General features: G+C 48.7%; 1 non-coding gene across 1 annotated transcript; it reads right to left on the reverse strand.

The window, feature by feature from the left end:
• Window positions 1-14,630: 14,630 nt before the first annotated feature.
• On the reverse strand, window positions 14,631-14,702 carry TRNAW-CCA (transfer RNA tryptophan (anticodon CCA)). Its single transcript has one exon. It is a non-coding gene; the product is annotated as a tRNA-Trp (tRNA).
• Between the last annotated feature and the right edge of the window lie 723 nt (window positions 14,703-15,425).

Genomic DNA, 15,425 nt, shown 5'->3' on the forward strand with positions numbered 1-15,425 from the left:
AGGTCCATACCTATGGTTAGATTCTGTGGTCTGCTGGCACTAGTTGACCCAATTTTAGAGATGAGAAGATTGGTCAGAGAAATTGTCACCTGGCTCAAATCACAGGCCTAGTGATGAGGCTGGGCTTTGAACCTGAGCTTTATGGCTCAAATGCCCACAGTCCCACACCACTTCCTGCAGGTCTTCCATGAGCAAAGTGATGAGGAGGGCGGCTGCCGGTGAGAAAGGATGCTGACATCCCAACCATTGGAGGATGGCATGGAAACCCAGACTCTCTCCCTCCCCTGGGTCAAGCTCCAGGGCGTAAGATGAATAGACACCTTGGCCTGTCCCCAAATACACCTTGATCTGTCTGAGACGCCACCTCTCAGAACCTCAGTTTCTGATATGGCAAACTTGTGAATGTCCACATGCTGGAGCAAGTATGTTGAAGCCCACTCCACACAGAAGGGACCGCTCAAACTCCCCAATTAGCAACATGCTGTCACTTCTAATTCTTTTCCAGGTGCAACTGGGCAGGCAGAATTCTCAGCTGAGGTAAAAGACATTTTTCCCCACTCTTTAACAAAGTACATTTTTAATTGGTTTGGATTAAAAAAAAAAAATCCAAGCACAAACTAGTATGACCCAGATTGGGATAAGCAGAGGAGAAAGGAGAAAGAAAGGGGAGAAGGGTCCTCCTCCAGGACACAGGTCAAGATGTGGACCCCATTATAAGTGTTCAAGGCCAGGTGAGGTGCTCTGTCTTGGACCTGGCATCCAGATGTTGTCAGATTTCACTGTGGGAACTGGGCAAGGAAGGTAGTGGTTCTGCACAGGATGGAACTGGAGGAGCTAGGGCTGCAACTGGACAGGGCTGGCTTGGAGGTGAGCGGTCAGTGTGCCAAGAACTGAAGGCTTCAGCCAAAAGTGAACATGGAAGATGGGTTTAGCAGAAGCCACTGGGCTATTGCCATCTTCCTTTCTTTCTGGGAAGATGGCTAGACTACATTTCCCAGGATCCCTTGCAGGGAAGATAGTCATGTGACTTGGTCCTGGCCAATAAAAGGTGGGTGACATAAATGATGCCATTCCCAGCCTGGTCCATAAATGTTTCCCCCTGATCCTTTACCTTCTCTTTCTTCATCTGCCAGATAAATAGAGGAGAAGAGCGATCTAGGAAATGACAGAGTCACACACTGGGGTCCCCAAACCACCTCTTGGAGGTGATTCACCTAACCAGGAACACCCTCATTGGATTTGTCTTGTAAAGTGGTGTCTGCATAAAAATTGTATGTTTATTGCTTTGATTAAAAAAAGTTATTAAGTTATACTGAGCAATAAATGAGATGACTAATGTCAAATGCAATAACTAAGCTGGAGAGAGCTAGGGTCTTTAACAAGGTAAGGCAACAGGAAGTGGTGGGGTTGTGGGGACAACCTATAGAAAGTGCCAAAGGCAAGCACAGAAGGAACACTTTGGGGAGCCTGGGCACAGCTATGGAGGCTCGGAGGATCTGTAAGGACACTAAGGCAGTGTAGACCCCCGCACACATGCCTCCTCTCTGTGATGCCCCCTTCCACCTTCTCCTTCTCCTCCTCGTACCCTGCTTCATCATCATTCTAAACACCATGCCCAGCTTCTGGGCATTTCCTACTTGCCAGGTCTGGTACCAGGCACACACCATGACTTATCTCATCCACTCCCCACAACTGCCCTCTGAAGGAAGCATTGCTTCCAGTGCCATTTTGCAGATGAGAAAGGCTGGCCTTAGATCACGCAAAACAATTTGCCCAAAGTCATCGGGACACAAACCCTGCTGGTCTGATTCTAGAGTCTGGTGTTGACTACTGTGTACCATCCCAGGGTATCCACCGTTAATACTGCTGGCCCGTCTCAGCACGTCCCCTGGGCCTGTTTACCTCTCCTGGCCCCTAACAATCTCATCCATTCATTCACCTGTCAGTCTGTCCAATCATCCATATATCCATTCATCCATCCATGCTTTCATCCATCCATCTATCCATCCATCCATTCACCTATCCACCCATCCGTCCACTTACTCATAAACATGTTCTGAGCTCCTTTCACATCCCAGACCCAGTGCCGGCCCTGGAACTACATCAGTGAAGACCAGAAGGCATGTGCCTTGTGAAGCACCCATCTGCGCAGGAGGGACAGTCACAGGAAGGTGGCACCCATGGGACAGGCTGTGACCAGCTCAGACACTGCGAAAACTATTCTGACCCCAGGCTGGAGATCAGCCTGGACCTGGGAAGAGTCTGAAGACAGAGAATGCACGATGAAAGCAGGAAGGACTGGGGTCATGGAAGCACGTTTAGGGGCCCACGAGAAGAGAGGACACATGAAGTGTGTCCCCTGCAGAGGCCCGGGCAGGTGGACGAATCTTAAACTGACTAGACTGACTTGACTTTTGAGCTGAACTCATCCTGGCTGCTCACAGCCCCTCCTCTCAAAAAGGGAGAGACCGCAGTCAGATGACAGTTTCATTTCCCCCAGGAACGTTCCCGGCACTTTCCTTCTTCTCTTTTCTCCCCTCTCGCTGGGGTTCGTTTCCTTCTGCGGGGGAAGTGCGCCATGCAGAGCCCTGGCCCCTCTCCAATGTTCCAGAAGCCTGGCAGCCGCTTGCTGCCTCCAACCTGAAATTTTTGTGAGGATGGAGAGATGGGAACACCAGCCACCTGGTCTTTTACAAAACCTGAGCTGCATGCTGGGTGCCAAACGATGCTATCAATTGATTAAAACACAGCCTGCCAGCTCCGTTGGCTTGATACAGGGAAGCATAGCCAGACGGGAGGTCTCCAGCCGATCCCTGAGGTCGCCGCTAGCTCCTCCCCACGCGCCACTGGACAAGCTCTGCGCACAGGTCCGAGCGGAGTGGAGCACGGAGCATGCGCACAGGGAAGCAGCGGGGTGGCGGAGGCAGAAGGCGATCACCAAGGGCCAGAACCACAGCGGGCGAAGATGCTGTCACGGTGCACCGAGGAGGGGGGCAGGGGACAGGCTGTCGACTTCTCACAGCGCATGCCAGGCCCCCAGAGGGAAACGCATCACTCCTCTTCCTTCCATAAATGTAGCATCAGGGCCGCCATGTACAGACACTGCGGGAGGCGATGGGAACCGGACCGGGCAGAAGGGAAAGGAGGGGGTTGATTATTGCTGGGAAGAGGCACGCGGTATCACGAGAGCATATAACGGACAGAAGAGACCAGGTTAGGAGGCTTCTCTGAGGAAGCAACCCCTGAGAATGAAAATAAGCGTCTGCTCTGTTCTAGCAGAGGTGACTGCAGATTCAGAGACCCTGGTGGAAGAGGGAGGTTATGCATTCACTTCATTCAAAGGTTACTGCGGCTGGGTCGAGAGAGGGGCAAAGGTGGCCGTGATTTGGAGCAAACAGGCACGAAGGTCCCCAGGAAGGTTCCCCGAGGAATGCTCTGGGCTCCATCCCAGGTGACGATCGTCCTGGCCCCTCGTGCCCTCTCTTGACCCGTCCCTCCGGGTGGCAGGGCAAGAATGTGAGCTGGCCCTCAGAGAGCAGTGGCCTTCTTGACAAGTGCCAGCTTCCCAAGGGGTAGAAGAGGTTGGGGGGAGCTGGGGTGTAGACTGTGATAAGAAGGCTTAGGGAAGAAACGACCCCCCCAAAGGCTGCAGCATGCTCCTGGGCAGTTTCCATTTACAACCTCATCTCATCACCAGCATCCTTTGACGGGGTCTGTTATTAAACCCCATGGCCCCACCCAAGGGACAAGGAGGCCAGGAGAGGGAGGGGGCCCTGCCCACGGCCATATAACAAGCAATCAGAGAACCAAGGGAGGACTCCAGGTCCCCTGAGAGCCAAGCAAATTCCCTCCTCACTCAGCAACTGGCGGTGGGGCTGGGGTTGGGGAGATACTCATGGCTTTTCCAGGTTACCAATTTTCTTGGCCAGATCAGCCCTTACTTCCCCATACGCTGGAGCTAGAGCACTCAGGTAACCCAGCTCCACGGTGGCTGAGAAGGGAGCAGGGCAGGCTATCTGCAGAAGACCTCAGGGGTGACTCAGCCCTTCCACTGGGCAGCCACTGGGCATTCCCTGGGCCGAGTCCTCATCCAAGGTCAGCCAGGCTCCCTTCTGCAGCTCGGGGTCCCTGCTCTGATGGGACGTGGAGGGGCTGGCCCTTACCTTCAGAAAAGGATGCAGGAGACAGGTTCCCTTGGACAGTTTTTCAGGGATGTTTCCAGGGACAGCCGGGACCAGGTGTTGCCATGAAGGTGGAGAAACCCATACCCTGGTCACTCGAGCTCTGGGCTGAGTTCTGATCCTTTGTGACAAGGCTCCATATTTGGAGTGAATTGAGCCACTGGCAGCTAGGAAAGAGGTGTGTGTGTGTGTGTGTGTGTGTGTGTGTGTGTGTGAATGTAGTTTTACAAAATGCTAGTTAGCTAGACAAAGAAGCTATAGACTTGGCTTAATGTGCACAGTGCATCTGAATAGAATTTAGAATCAAGCAGACCAGATTTGAACCTTGGATCTGCCACTTAGATGCTCCACGACTCTGGGCAAGCTACTCAGCATCCCTGAGTCTCAATTCATTACCTATAAAAGTAGCTATAATACTTCTTTGTCTTAAAAGCTTTTTTGAAAATTAAACCAAATAGTGTGTGAAATAATTTATCCTGAGACCTGGTATACAGAATACACTCAATAAAAGCCAGTTTCCTCTTGAAAGCTGCTAACGGCCCCACCTTTGCCACTGACTAGCTGTGTGACCCTGGGCAGATGCCTCAGTGTCCTCACATTTAAACAGAAATAATAATGTTACATGACTCATGGAGGGCTGAGGAGTAAGAGTCAGTACATTTACAGTGTTAAGCACGGCGACAGGTTGCATTAAACACTGTCTTTTCCATCAACACCACACATCTATGATTATTCTGTGAGTAGTTTTTTTTAACTATATGGCCTGAATCTCCAAACAGGTGTGTCCTCCTTGACAACCAGGGCTAAGGTTTCTCTTCCGAGAATCCCTCTTCAAATCCAGCACAGGATAAAAGGACTAAAAATGTGTGCTGATTATATATTGAATTTAGCCCATGAGCACAGATTCACAATCTGAGATAATAAAATGGTATATGAAGAAGGCCTTCTTTTCTCAATCTCTCTTGCAAATATTTAGATCAGGTGATGCAAAAGCATCATGAAACTTGCAATGTGTCTTTTTTGAGCAACAAAATCTGTTCGGTCCCCCCAGAACTTTCCCTCTCTCCGAAGGACTTAATACAATTAAAAGCAGCAAACAGACTTCCTGTCTGGCCAAACAAAAGTAAGCTGAAAATGGTCCACGGACGCCCAGAGGCTGGCAGACAGCATATGAATGAATTAGCAAATTAGCAGAAACAACTTCTGCTGAAAAACTACTAAGATGTTCCTCTGATAATGGGACGGATGAAATTGTGGGATTCCTGCAGAACGGGAAATCTGGGCCTCTGTGGAGTACAGGAGGAATTTTGGAAGCAATTATTGATTGCTCCAAAACATATCTCAGAGAAAAGAAAAGGTTAAAAGAGATGATAAACCCTGATTACAGACTGTCTCGCAAGACTCGCTGATAACTTATCACTTCCCCACTCACCCATGACCTTCTCTTGCCAGCTCAGGGGCCTTGAGTTCCATTTTGGGCTCATTTCTCTTGATTTTTAGAGGCAGCAGTGTAGTTATATGGGAAAGAGACACCTTTCTGGTGCTTCTGTGATGCAAAATAATTAGCTTCAGAATAAAGTAAAATGAAGTTTACATAAAACCAATAAAATAAATTTCCCCCCAATGGATATTTCCATCCATATTCTGAAAAAGTTTTGAAAGTGATATTACCTTCACTTTGATAATTTAAAGATGTTTTAAATCTCAGGATAACTTGAGAAAATAACAGATGGAGGCCTTATGTTTACCATAAAGTGAAAGTCGCTCAGTCGTGTCCGACTCTTTGCGACCGCATGGACTATACGGTCCATAGAATTCTCCAGGCCAGAATACTGGAGTGGGTAGCCTTCTCCAGTGGATCTTCCCAACCCAGGCATCAAACCAGGATCTCCTGCATTGCACGTGGATTCTTTACCTACTGAGCTATCAGGAAAGCCCATGTTTATCATAAGTAAAATGTAAATGTAAAATTCTTCTACCCAAAGACTGACTTACCGACTGCTGGCTTTTAGTACCTAAGTTACAGGAAAATGAGTTCTCTGAGATAGAAGAAGAATCTCCATTATAAGAGTGTTCTGTGGCAAAGATGTTTAGCTGATGCTGATGTAACCATATCACTACCTTTGCAGCAGGACTTAGCAGCAGCTTTAATATGCTAATTGACGATGAGCATTATAAATCTCCAAAACAGAGACAGAACATGAAATACTTCTCAGCTTCACTGGACCACGAACTTTCCTCTACAACATCATCCAGAAGAATCCTTAACCCTCCTTCAATAAATAAATCCGTATTGTTACTCACCCTGGGTGGGCCAGAGCTGCCTGAGACAGAAACAAACTTTATCACCAATCAGGGCTCTCAGTTTCTCTTGGGTCATTTGGCTAAGTTTTTGCGGGGCCCTTGCAGCTCCTCCAAAGTGGATTTTGAGTAGACCAGTTCATATATTTCAAACAATCCATCCTAAACAGGCTGCCCAGATTTGGTGCAGATTAATCCTGTAGTTTTCATTTACAGGGGTTGTTGGTGGGGGGTGGGGGTGGGGGGGGGGTAGATAAAAAGCCTTAGAGTTCCTCTGCTTTTTGCAAAAAAAAATCAGTTATTTCACATACTTTCATTAAGACCTTTTAAGCAGAGACCATTGGTTATATATGGTTATATATTTGGTTAGAGAACACCCAGCTTTCAGTGCTAAGTACGTGTCCAGTGATGATTCGGCGCAAAGAAAGCACATCCTGTGTGCTTCTGCTCTCGTGAAGCTGGAACCAGACAAAACTCATCCATGACGATGGCAGTCAGAACAGCGGCTACTTGAGAAAGGGATATGTCCCTTTCAACTGGAAAGGGACATGGGGGTGTCCCCTTTTTGCTTCTGGGAATATTCTACATTTTGATCTGGGTCGTGCATAGTAAAAATTCATCAAGCTGTTACACATTTAAGGACTGTAGACTTTACTGCACTGTACAGCTTATTTTAAAAAAAATGTGCAAGAACTAGGATGACTGAAAGGAGGCATTTTCCCCTGTTTGGGCAACTCTGTGAAGTTATTTTAACATGAAGAAAAATAATAAGAAGTCCTTTATCTATTTGAATCTCTTCAAGAGATATGATAATTCTCAATGCATCTTTTTGGGGGGGGACTCTATTTTGTTGTCTAAGATGTTAAAGGTTAATGTGAAGGTGAAAAAAAATGCTCAGTGTCTACACTGACCTAATGCCTCTTATATTCAGAAGATGTGGCCCATGGAGAGAACTCGGGGAAGCTCCGCACGCGGCCAGGTCACTAGGAGTCTCTGCGGCCACTCCCTCGTTCCTGACGATGCCTAGCTTGGCTCTTGTCTCTGTGTATGGATAAGCCTCTCCAGCCCGCGTCTGCATGGGAAACGATAGCCTCCCAGTGCAGAGGATTGGGCCTGTGCTCACGGTGCTCCAGTAGAGAAGACACGGGGAAATTAGACAGCCTGTCAATCCATTTATGCCAGAGGGATGCGGTTACAAATCAGGGGGAGAGCATTTGCATCGAGAATGGAAAAGTAGACGGCTCAGGACTTAAAAAGTCGGTCCCTGGAGACCCCGAGTGGTGCACTGTGGTGCCCGGCACTGCCACACGGATCCCTCAGCCCACTCATCCCTCACCTCTGCCCTCCAGGAAGAGCAGGCAGAGAGAAGAGCAGGCAGGATCCTTTCTGATCCAGCTTCTTCCCCCTTAGTGGAGAAAACGAAACTTTCAACCCAGAAGGACTCGGTCCTCCTTCCTTTGGGAGCAGCTGGAGGGCAGGTTCGGGGGTCACGCTGCTTAGGACTGGAGCCTGGTCCTGCTGCTTAATACCGGGGTGACCCTGGGCAAGTTCCACAGCCCCGAGAACCCTGCCTATAAACGGAAGGCTGTATCCTACGTGATACCCACTGCTGGGGTCACCCCAAGGATGACAGTGACAGCGATGGGAACGGGCGGAACGCGGTGTGGAACATACATTGTGCGCGGTACAGAGGAGGTGCCTGTTATTACTTAACGGTTCATCTTATCACCGTGATTAGAGAGACCAAAGGGGCCCACCTGCAAGGGAAAAGCTGCCTTGGCCACTGGTTAGTTCACCTGTAACTTTTATTTCTGGCCCGGGTGCCGTGACAGCTTGCACGGCAACCAAGGGCACCCACCTCCACCTTCTATTCATGAGCTTCCCACAGTGCATTGAGAAAACCGGTCCTGCAGATACTGAGGGAGAGGCTCCCAGCGTGGTACCCTAGACGAGGGGAAGACAGAATCATTTCTCCTTCCAGACTCTGCTACCCCCCTGCTGATCTTCCAGGGCAGAGGACATTGTGCCATGAAGCAAAGGGGAGGATTGGAGCCGCTTCAAATTACCCAGCTCCATTCCACTGATGCCTGAAACCAGAGTGCCACGGGCGGGGATTCAGACTCTCCATCCTTCCTTCCATCTTATCTATCCATCCACCCATCATCCCTCCAGCCATCTGTTCATCCTGTGTATCCCGAATATGTCTTACACATCGGTTCCTGTGACAGGAGCTGAGGATATGAAGCTGAGTAAGGCATGGTCTTCCCCTTGGAGAATTCCCCCAGAGAATGGATGGCTTCACTGCATGAGGTGAGGTCAGTGGTAGAGAGAAAGGGGCTGTCTCGTTGGAAAACAGAAGTATCTAGTCTAGGGAGTCCCTGCTCTGCCACAAGGGAGGCCACCACAATGAGGCCACCACTGCAACTCGAGAGCCACTAGCCCCCATTCTCCACAACTGGAAAAAAGCTAGTGCAGCAACAGAGACCCAGCAGAGCCAAAAATAAATAATAAAAGTTACACTTACATAAAGATTTGGGTGAACAGATACCAAACTGCTGGTGAGGCTGGGAAAGACTGCAAGGTGTTTTCACTTTCTAAGTTACGTACATTAAGATATACAGATATCTGTTTCTTAACGAGAACACAGTGGTGACTCTCAAGGCATGAAGATGACATGACCTGCTGTTCCTAACTGTGCAGATCCTATTCTTGGGCTGTCCCATCTTCCAGCTGCACGTGGGGCTCAGGGCTCTCCAGCAGGGGAATGAGGAAGAGAAACCACGTCCTGCAGCTTATTGAGGATGTCTGATCGCATTCTTGTAGATGAAGCGTCCCAACTGAGATAACAAGGGGAACCCCTGTGTGAGCTAGAGAAATCACATTAAGAATCAGAAAAAAAGAAAATGATGAGTCTACAAACGGGAACATGTCACACACAGTCAGAATTCAAGACAAGAATGGAAAGCGGAGGTGAGATGGGAGGGCAAGTGGCTAGACTTCAGTCAAGACTATGTGGGAGCCCATCAGCTTGATGCTACACGGAGCTGACTATGCACTCTGGGGTGCCAAGTGTTTCAAGCAACCTTGAGGACCAGACCCGGCACAGCCGGTCTCACAGATGGCGGGGAGGGAGCGGACGGCTGGGAGCTGACCGACTGCAGCAGCTGCCTCATGAATTAACCAGAGCACAGACATGAAGACAGAGCCCCCTGGGTGACTGGAAACATGCAAACGGAAATCCTTCTCTGTGGGGTGATGGCATTCTTAGTATAGATTCTTCTTCGAGGGGTGCAGAACAGAAGGACCAGCTTTGCAGCTCTGGGTTCCAATCATCTCTGAAGCCATCATGCCCCTGCTCTGCTTCCCCCCAGTGAAGTCAACCACCATCTCAACTAGACCCTCAGTTTCCAGCTCCAGGTCTCCCCCAGCCTCGAATGAGCCTGGATTTGCACACGTTCCTGCAGTGCTCAGAACACCAGACCACCGGCACGGAACAAAATAGAAAACGTTCTGCTCCAGATGAGTAAATTAGGCTGACTGATGAACAGTTTTTCTTAAGAGGATTTGCTTACCTAAACCCAATAAACCCAGCCCTGCAAAGTCTCATCCTATCAGGCTGATACCTGCTCCACTAAGCCGTGGGATAGAGCTGCCTAAAGAGACAGGAAATGGGTGATGGAGAGTCTCTTTGTGCTGAAGAAGCAGAGGAAAGGAACGCTTTAGTGAGGAGCATTGGCCCTGATCTGGCTGTGAGTGCAGCCCCTCCACCCCCATCTAGCCAGGCCTTCCTAAACAGCACTTGCCCTCTCCCCTGCCCCCTCTCTTTTCTAACAGTCCAGAAACCAAGAACGCAGACATGAGAAGCCAGCCTGGCCGCCCCAACCCAATTAATAAATTAAATGTTTCACTTGAAACAGTCCATGTCCTTCCTGCCCCCTCCAGGCCAACAAATTTCAAATCACCTTGCAGAAGTCTTTGTGAGTAAAAATGTGTATTTGAAAATAAAACAAAACGTGGCCTGCGACGAGGTCCTGTGGGCCCAGGCATGAGCTTTGAGGACCGGGGGTTTCTCTCATGCACTGTTTAAGCTGGTACAGCCCCGATGGATCGTTTGGAACCAGATACCAAGCTTTTAGACAGCAGGCAGCTACCAGGTGTCTTGGACCTGCTGAGGGCTGGAACCAGGGTGAAGTGAGTCGACCATGGGTGAAAACTTCACCTTGGGTGCAATTTAGGAGAACACCCCAGATCAAGATAACAATTAACGCAAAAGCGAGTGCACAACAGTCCTCCGTGAGCAAGTATCAGAATGTTAAATAAAGACGAGGACTTCCCTGGTGGCTCGGTGGTGAAGAACCCGCCTGCCAATGCAGGAGACGCAGGTTCGATCCCTGGTCCGGGAAGATCCCACGTGCCACAGTGCGACTCAGCCCATACTCTGCAACTATTGAGCCTGTGCTCCAGAGCCCGGGAACCACAGCTTCTGAGCCCACACGCCACAGCTGCTGAGGCTCGTGTGCCCTGGAGCCTGCGCTCCGCAACAAGAGGAGCCACCGCAATGAGAGGTCCACGAGCCGCAACGGGAGGGCAGCGCCCACTCGCCCAGCTGGAGGAAAGTCCGCTGGCAACGAACACCCAGCACAGCCAAAAACACATAAATAAGAAAGTTTAAAAATGCAGACAGCATCTGACCCTGGATTCGCATAACTCTTGTCTCTCATCCCGTGCTGTCCCAGGTCAGCAAGTCCCAGTATCTAAGCAGAACATAAAAGGATGCCCTTACCCCAGGAATCCCCCACCCCAGGTGTGGACCCAACAGAAACGCTTTCACCAAAAGACATGGACGATAACTTCAGAGCAGCACCATTGACAACAGCCCCAAAGCAGAACAAGCGGCATGGCCATCAGGGGGGAAGGTCTGAGTAAACTAGGGTCTCTCCACGCAACTGTCGGTGAGCAACAAGAGCGAACCAGCTCTTGCTTCGGGCAACACGCAATGAATCTCACAGGAGTGTTTCTACCACGTGAAAGTCCACTGCTTTGTGCTTTTTCCTGTATATTTGTTATACTTCTGTACATGGACTATTTAAAGAAATGCAAAAGAGCAAAGTGAACGGGAGCCAACTCCTCTTTCATTAGCAGTTATTTCTCACGGGTGGAGACTTCTTTATGCTGGACTAGAAGGAACGTATCAGTACTTCCTGAGACCATGAGTTCCAATGGAAGACTTTCTCGTCCCTAAAATCTTATCATGAAGGAAGATCTGATCCTGAGTCTCTAACGTGTGTGGATGGTATTAATAAAAATGGAATGTTCTTTCCTGAGGCCCACAATTCCTGGTTCTATCAAGACCTCCCTGAATATCAGGCTCTTTCAAAAGACCTGCAACTGATGATCCTTGGGTCATTTCCATGGTCCAGCCCTGGGACCACACCCAGAAAAGGCTCTCCTTGTGGACTCATCCAGAAAATCCAAAATAATCCCCTTACTCAAGGTCCATAACTTTAATCACTGCTGAAAGTTCCATTTTGCCCAGTGAGGTAACATCTTCAGTTCCCAGAGATCAGGGCTTGGGTATCTCTGCATGCTAAGTCACTTCAGTCATGTCCAACTCTTTGCAACCATCTGGACTGTAGCCCGCCAGGCTCCTGTCCATGGGATTCTCCAGGCAAGAATACTGGAGTGGGTTCCCATGGGATCTTCTCAACCCAGGAATCAAACCCACGTCTCTTATGTCTCCTGCATTGGCAGGTGGGTGCGTTCCTACTAGCACCACCTGGGAAGCCCTTATTCTGCCTACATAACTGTTAAAATAAATATTTTCTCCTAAATAGCTTTTATTCTCTCTCAGCCTCTGACACTCAAAAACTCTCCAGATACATTTACAAGAAGAAAGAAGAGAAATAAGACACACTCAGGACTTCTCTGGGGGACAAAAAGCAGTTTCCACATTGATTCATTCAATTAACAAATACCTGAGTTCTTTCATTGGACAAACACCTGGCAGCATGGATACAATGAAGAACAAACCAGAGAGATCTCGGCTCTTCTGCAGTTTTTATTTCAGTGGGTTAGAGATGATAGACAAATACATAATTTAAAATATGTAATTTGCAATGTGGCTTCTGAAATGACTCCCACCAGTTCCCACTGGATCCTTCCCTGTCTGACTTTTGGGATAGCCACAGTGCTGGCCCACACTTTGATGGCAGCCTCGTAAGAAGCCGTGAGCTGCAGGATCTAGCTAGCTAAGTCACAGGCAGGTTTCTGACCCACAAGTCAGGTGGTAATAGGTTTGTTGTTTCAAAGTCACTGTGTGTCAAGGTATTTGTTACAAAGTATTAGCTGACTGATACACATGTCAAGTCAGATGGTGATAAATCTTGGCAGGAAAAAAATAAAACAAAATAAAAATGGAGCAGTGAAGGAGAACAGGGAATTCCAGAGGCAAGTTGGGCTGCATTTTGTAAAAGGGTCATCAGAAAAGATTCTATATGCTATCATAACAAACCAAGGACTCAAGGAAGCCTTCTGGGAAGCTACAATTTCTGGGTAGAGTGGGGTTTGTGGGTATTGACTAATGCAATCAGCAGGCTGAGAAATGTCATACAGAGTGAGTTTCAAAGACACAACTTGAATTCTTTCACTGGACTTTATTACTCTCCCTGCGTGACATTCCCTAGGCTCTGTTATCACAGCTGCTACTAGAAATTCCCTGAGTTTTATTAACAGAGCAGTTTCTCACTGTGGTATTATATAACACGCTGTGACTATCTGCCTTCATCTATATAGGCTGAGAATTCCATATGGATTTAGTTTTCAAAGGAGGGGGTTCCCATAAGGCAGGTCTTCTCTTCAAAATGTAGATGACATAGCCCTCCTGGTGGTCTACTGGCTAGGATTTGGCACTTTCAAAATGTAGACAACAGAGTCTAGAGATGCCTCCACTGCAAGGATGCTTAATATATGATGGGGCTATGAAAATAAACACACCAGTGGAAAGGGAAGCAGGTTTTGCCCATGGCATCCAGGCTTGTTTTAACGTACAAGCCCCCCACACATGCAAATTCATCTCCGTAGCAACGTTTGTTTTGATTTTCCAGGGTCTGATTTTCCAATCATGATAAATCCCTCCAATTATTTCTGTTACTTGCAAGTTAGAATCTAAGGTTCTTTCTATACAGTAGCAGTGGGGCTGAGAATATTGGTAGATGTGATTCTTCGTCTTGGTTGAGGCAGAAACTCAAGTGAGTGTAACGATTTATATGATCAAATAAAAGCTTCTGAATAATAATAATAATAAAAACATCTTCCCTGCATCTCCCAACTCTCTCGAGTCATTTAGTGCCTCTGCCAAAATGCGATGCCAGTGACTGTATTGAAAAGGGCCTAAACGGTGGCACATAAATTCTCTCCTTTAGAAAGGAAGCTTCAGAAATAGGCAAAGGATTAATTGAACTCTCTATGCCTCAGAATCACCAAATTTATCGATACAGAAACAGTAACAACAAAACCCCCAAAAGGCTTACTGTGTAGCTATTTTCACTGCTATATGTACCCAAAGCTCCCCTTCTGAGGCGCCTCTTTTGGCTCAAACAGGGCTGGGTCAGATGCTGCCTTGGGTGCTTTTTAATCCCTCCCTGCCTCATCCTCCACGTCTGTCCTGTCCCTGTCAGCTATTAGGAGTCCCAGGAGACTCAGCACCACGTGCAGCTGTACAAACTGTGCACTGCACAAGGTTGCTGGCCTAAGGAAGTGGGCTGGGCTGATATGCAAGTCGCTGATATGCTGTTACACGTGCTGAGCCATGAACCCTGCCCAGAAGAACGGGATGCCTTTATCTAATTCACTCCAAGGCTCCATATGGGCCTGCCCTGGCCCCAAGACCAGGAATTTGATGAGGTCTAGACCAGAGGTTCAGTCTGTTCATGGTTAGAGCCCCAGCACCCAGCATGATCCTTGGTATGGTGATGAGGACTCAATAAATATGTGCTCATCAATTACTAAAAGTGAAAATGAAAGTGAAGTCGCTCAGTCGTGTCCGAGTCTTTGCGACCCCACGGACTGTAGCCTACCAGGCTTCTCCGTCCATGGGGTTCTCCAGGCAAGAATACTGGAGTGGGTTACCATTCCCTTCTCCAGAGGATCTTCCCAACCCAGGGATCGAACCTGGGTCTCCTGCATTGGAGGCAGATGCTTTGACCTCTGAGCCACCAGGGAAGCTGGTAAATTACTGAATGGATTAGTTAATCAGCTGGAAGGTCTAATGAAGCAGAAAGAGCAGATGGTGTGTGGGTGGCACTCCTGGCTAAGTGGCAGGAGGGCAAGCGGAGAGAGCGAAACCCACAAAGAACAGATACACCTATGGGTATCACTGATTCACTTCGCTGTGCACCTGAAACTAACATTGTTGATCAACTCCACTCCAATACAAAATGAAAATTATAAAAAGAGAAAGAGATGCATGAACACTTAAAGACAACTCCACCTACTGCCCTGCAAGGCAGTGCAAAATCACCTGGCTGGAAGCTGGTCTCTCTGCACCAGGTCGGAGATAACGGACCCAACCAGTCTCCTTGAGAGGGTGGGTGGCTCCAGGCGGGGCAGGGACCCGAGCGGCCCCTCGTTCAGACTCTGCTGTCCTCTGAGTACTCTCTCTGGGAGGCCACTGGGGGCCCGTCTTCTGCCCTGCGTCAGCATCGCGTCGGCTCTTCACTCTCCAAGCAGAACCAGCTTCAGCAGGGGTGCAGACTGGACTCCTGCCTGCAGCTCCAGGCCTCACTGGAGCATCTCCTCCTCAGTTACTGGAGGGGACGAGCGGCTGAAGCTTCTCAGAGGCGTCTGGAAGGATCTCTACTGCTGACCCAAGACACTACAAACCCAGGTTCCCTGGTAGGGAAAGTCACCTCCTGGATTCCGGGGTATTTCTACCTTGTGAGCAGG

Source organism: Budorcas taxicolor, chromosome 18 (genome assembly GCF_023091745.1).
Source record: "Budorcas taxicolor isolate Tak-1 chromosome 18, Takin1.1, whole genome shotgun sequence".
Lineage (NCBI taxonomy): Eukaryota > Metazoa > Chordata > Mammalia > Artiodactyla > Bovidae > Budorcas > Budorcas taxicolor.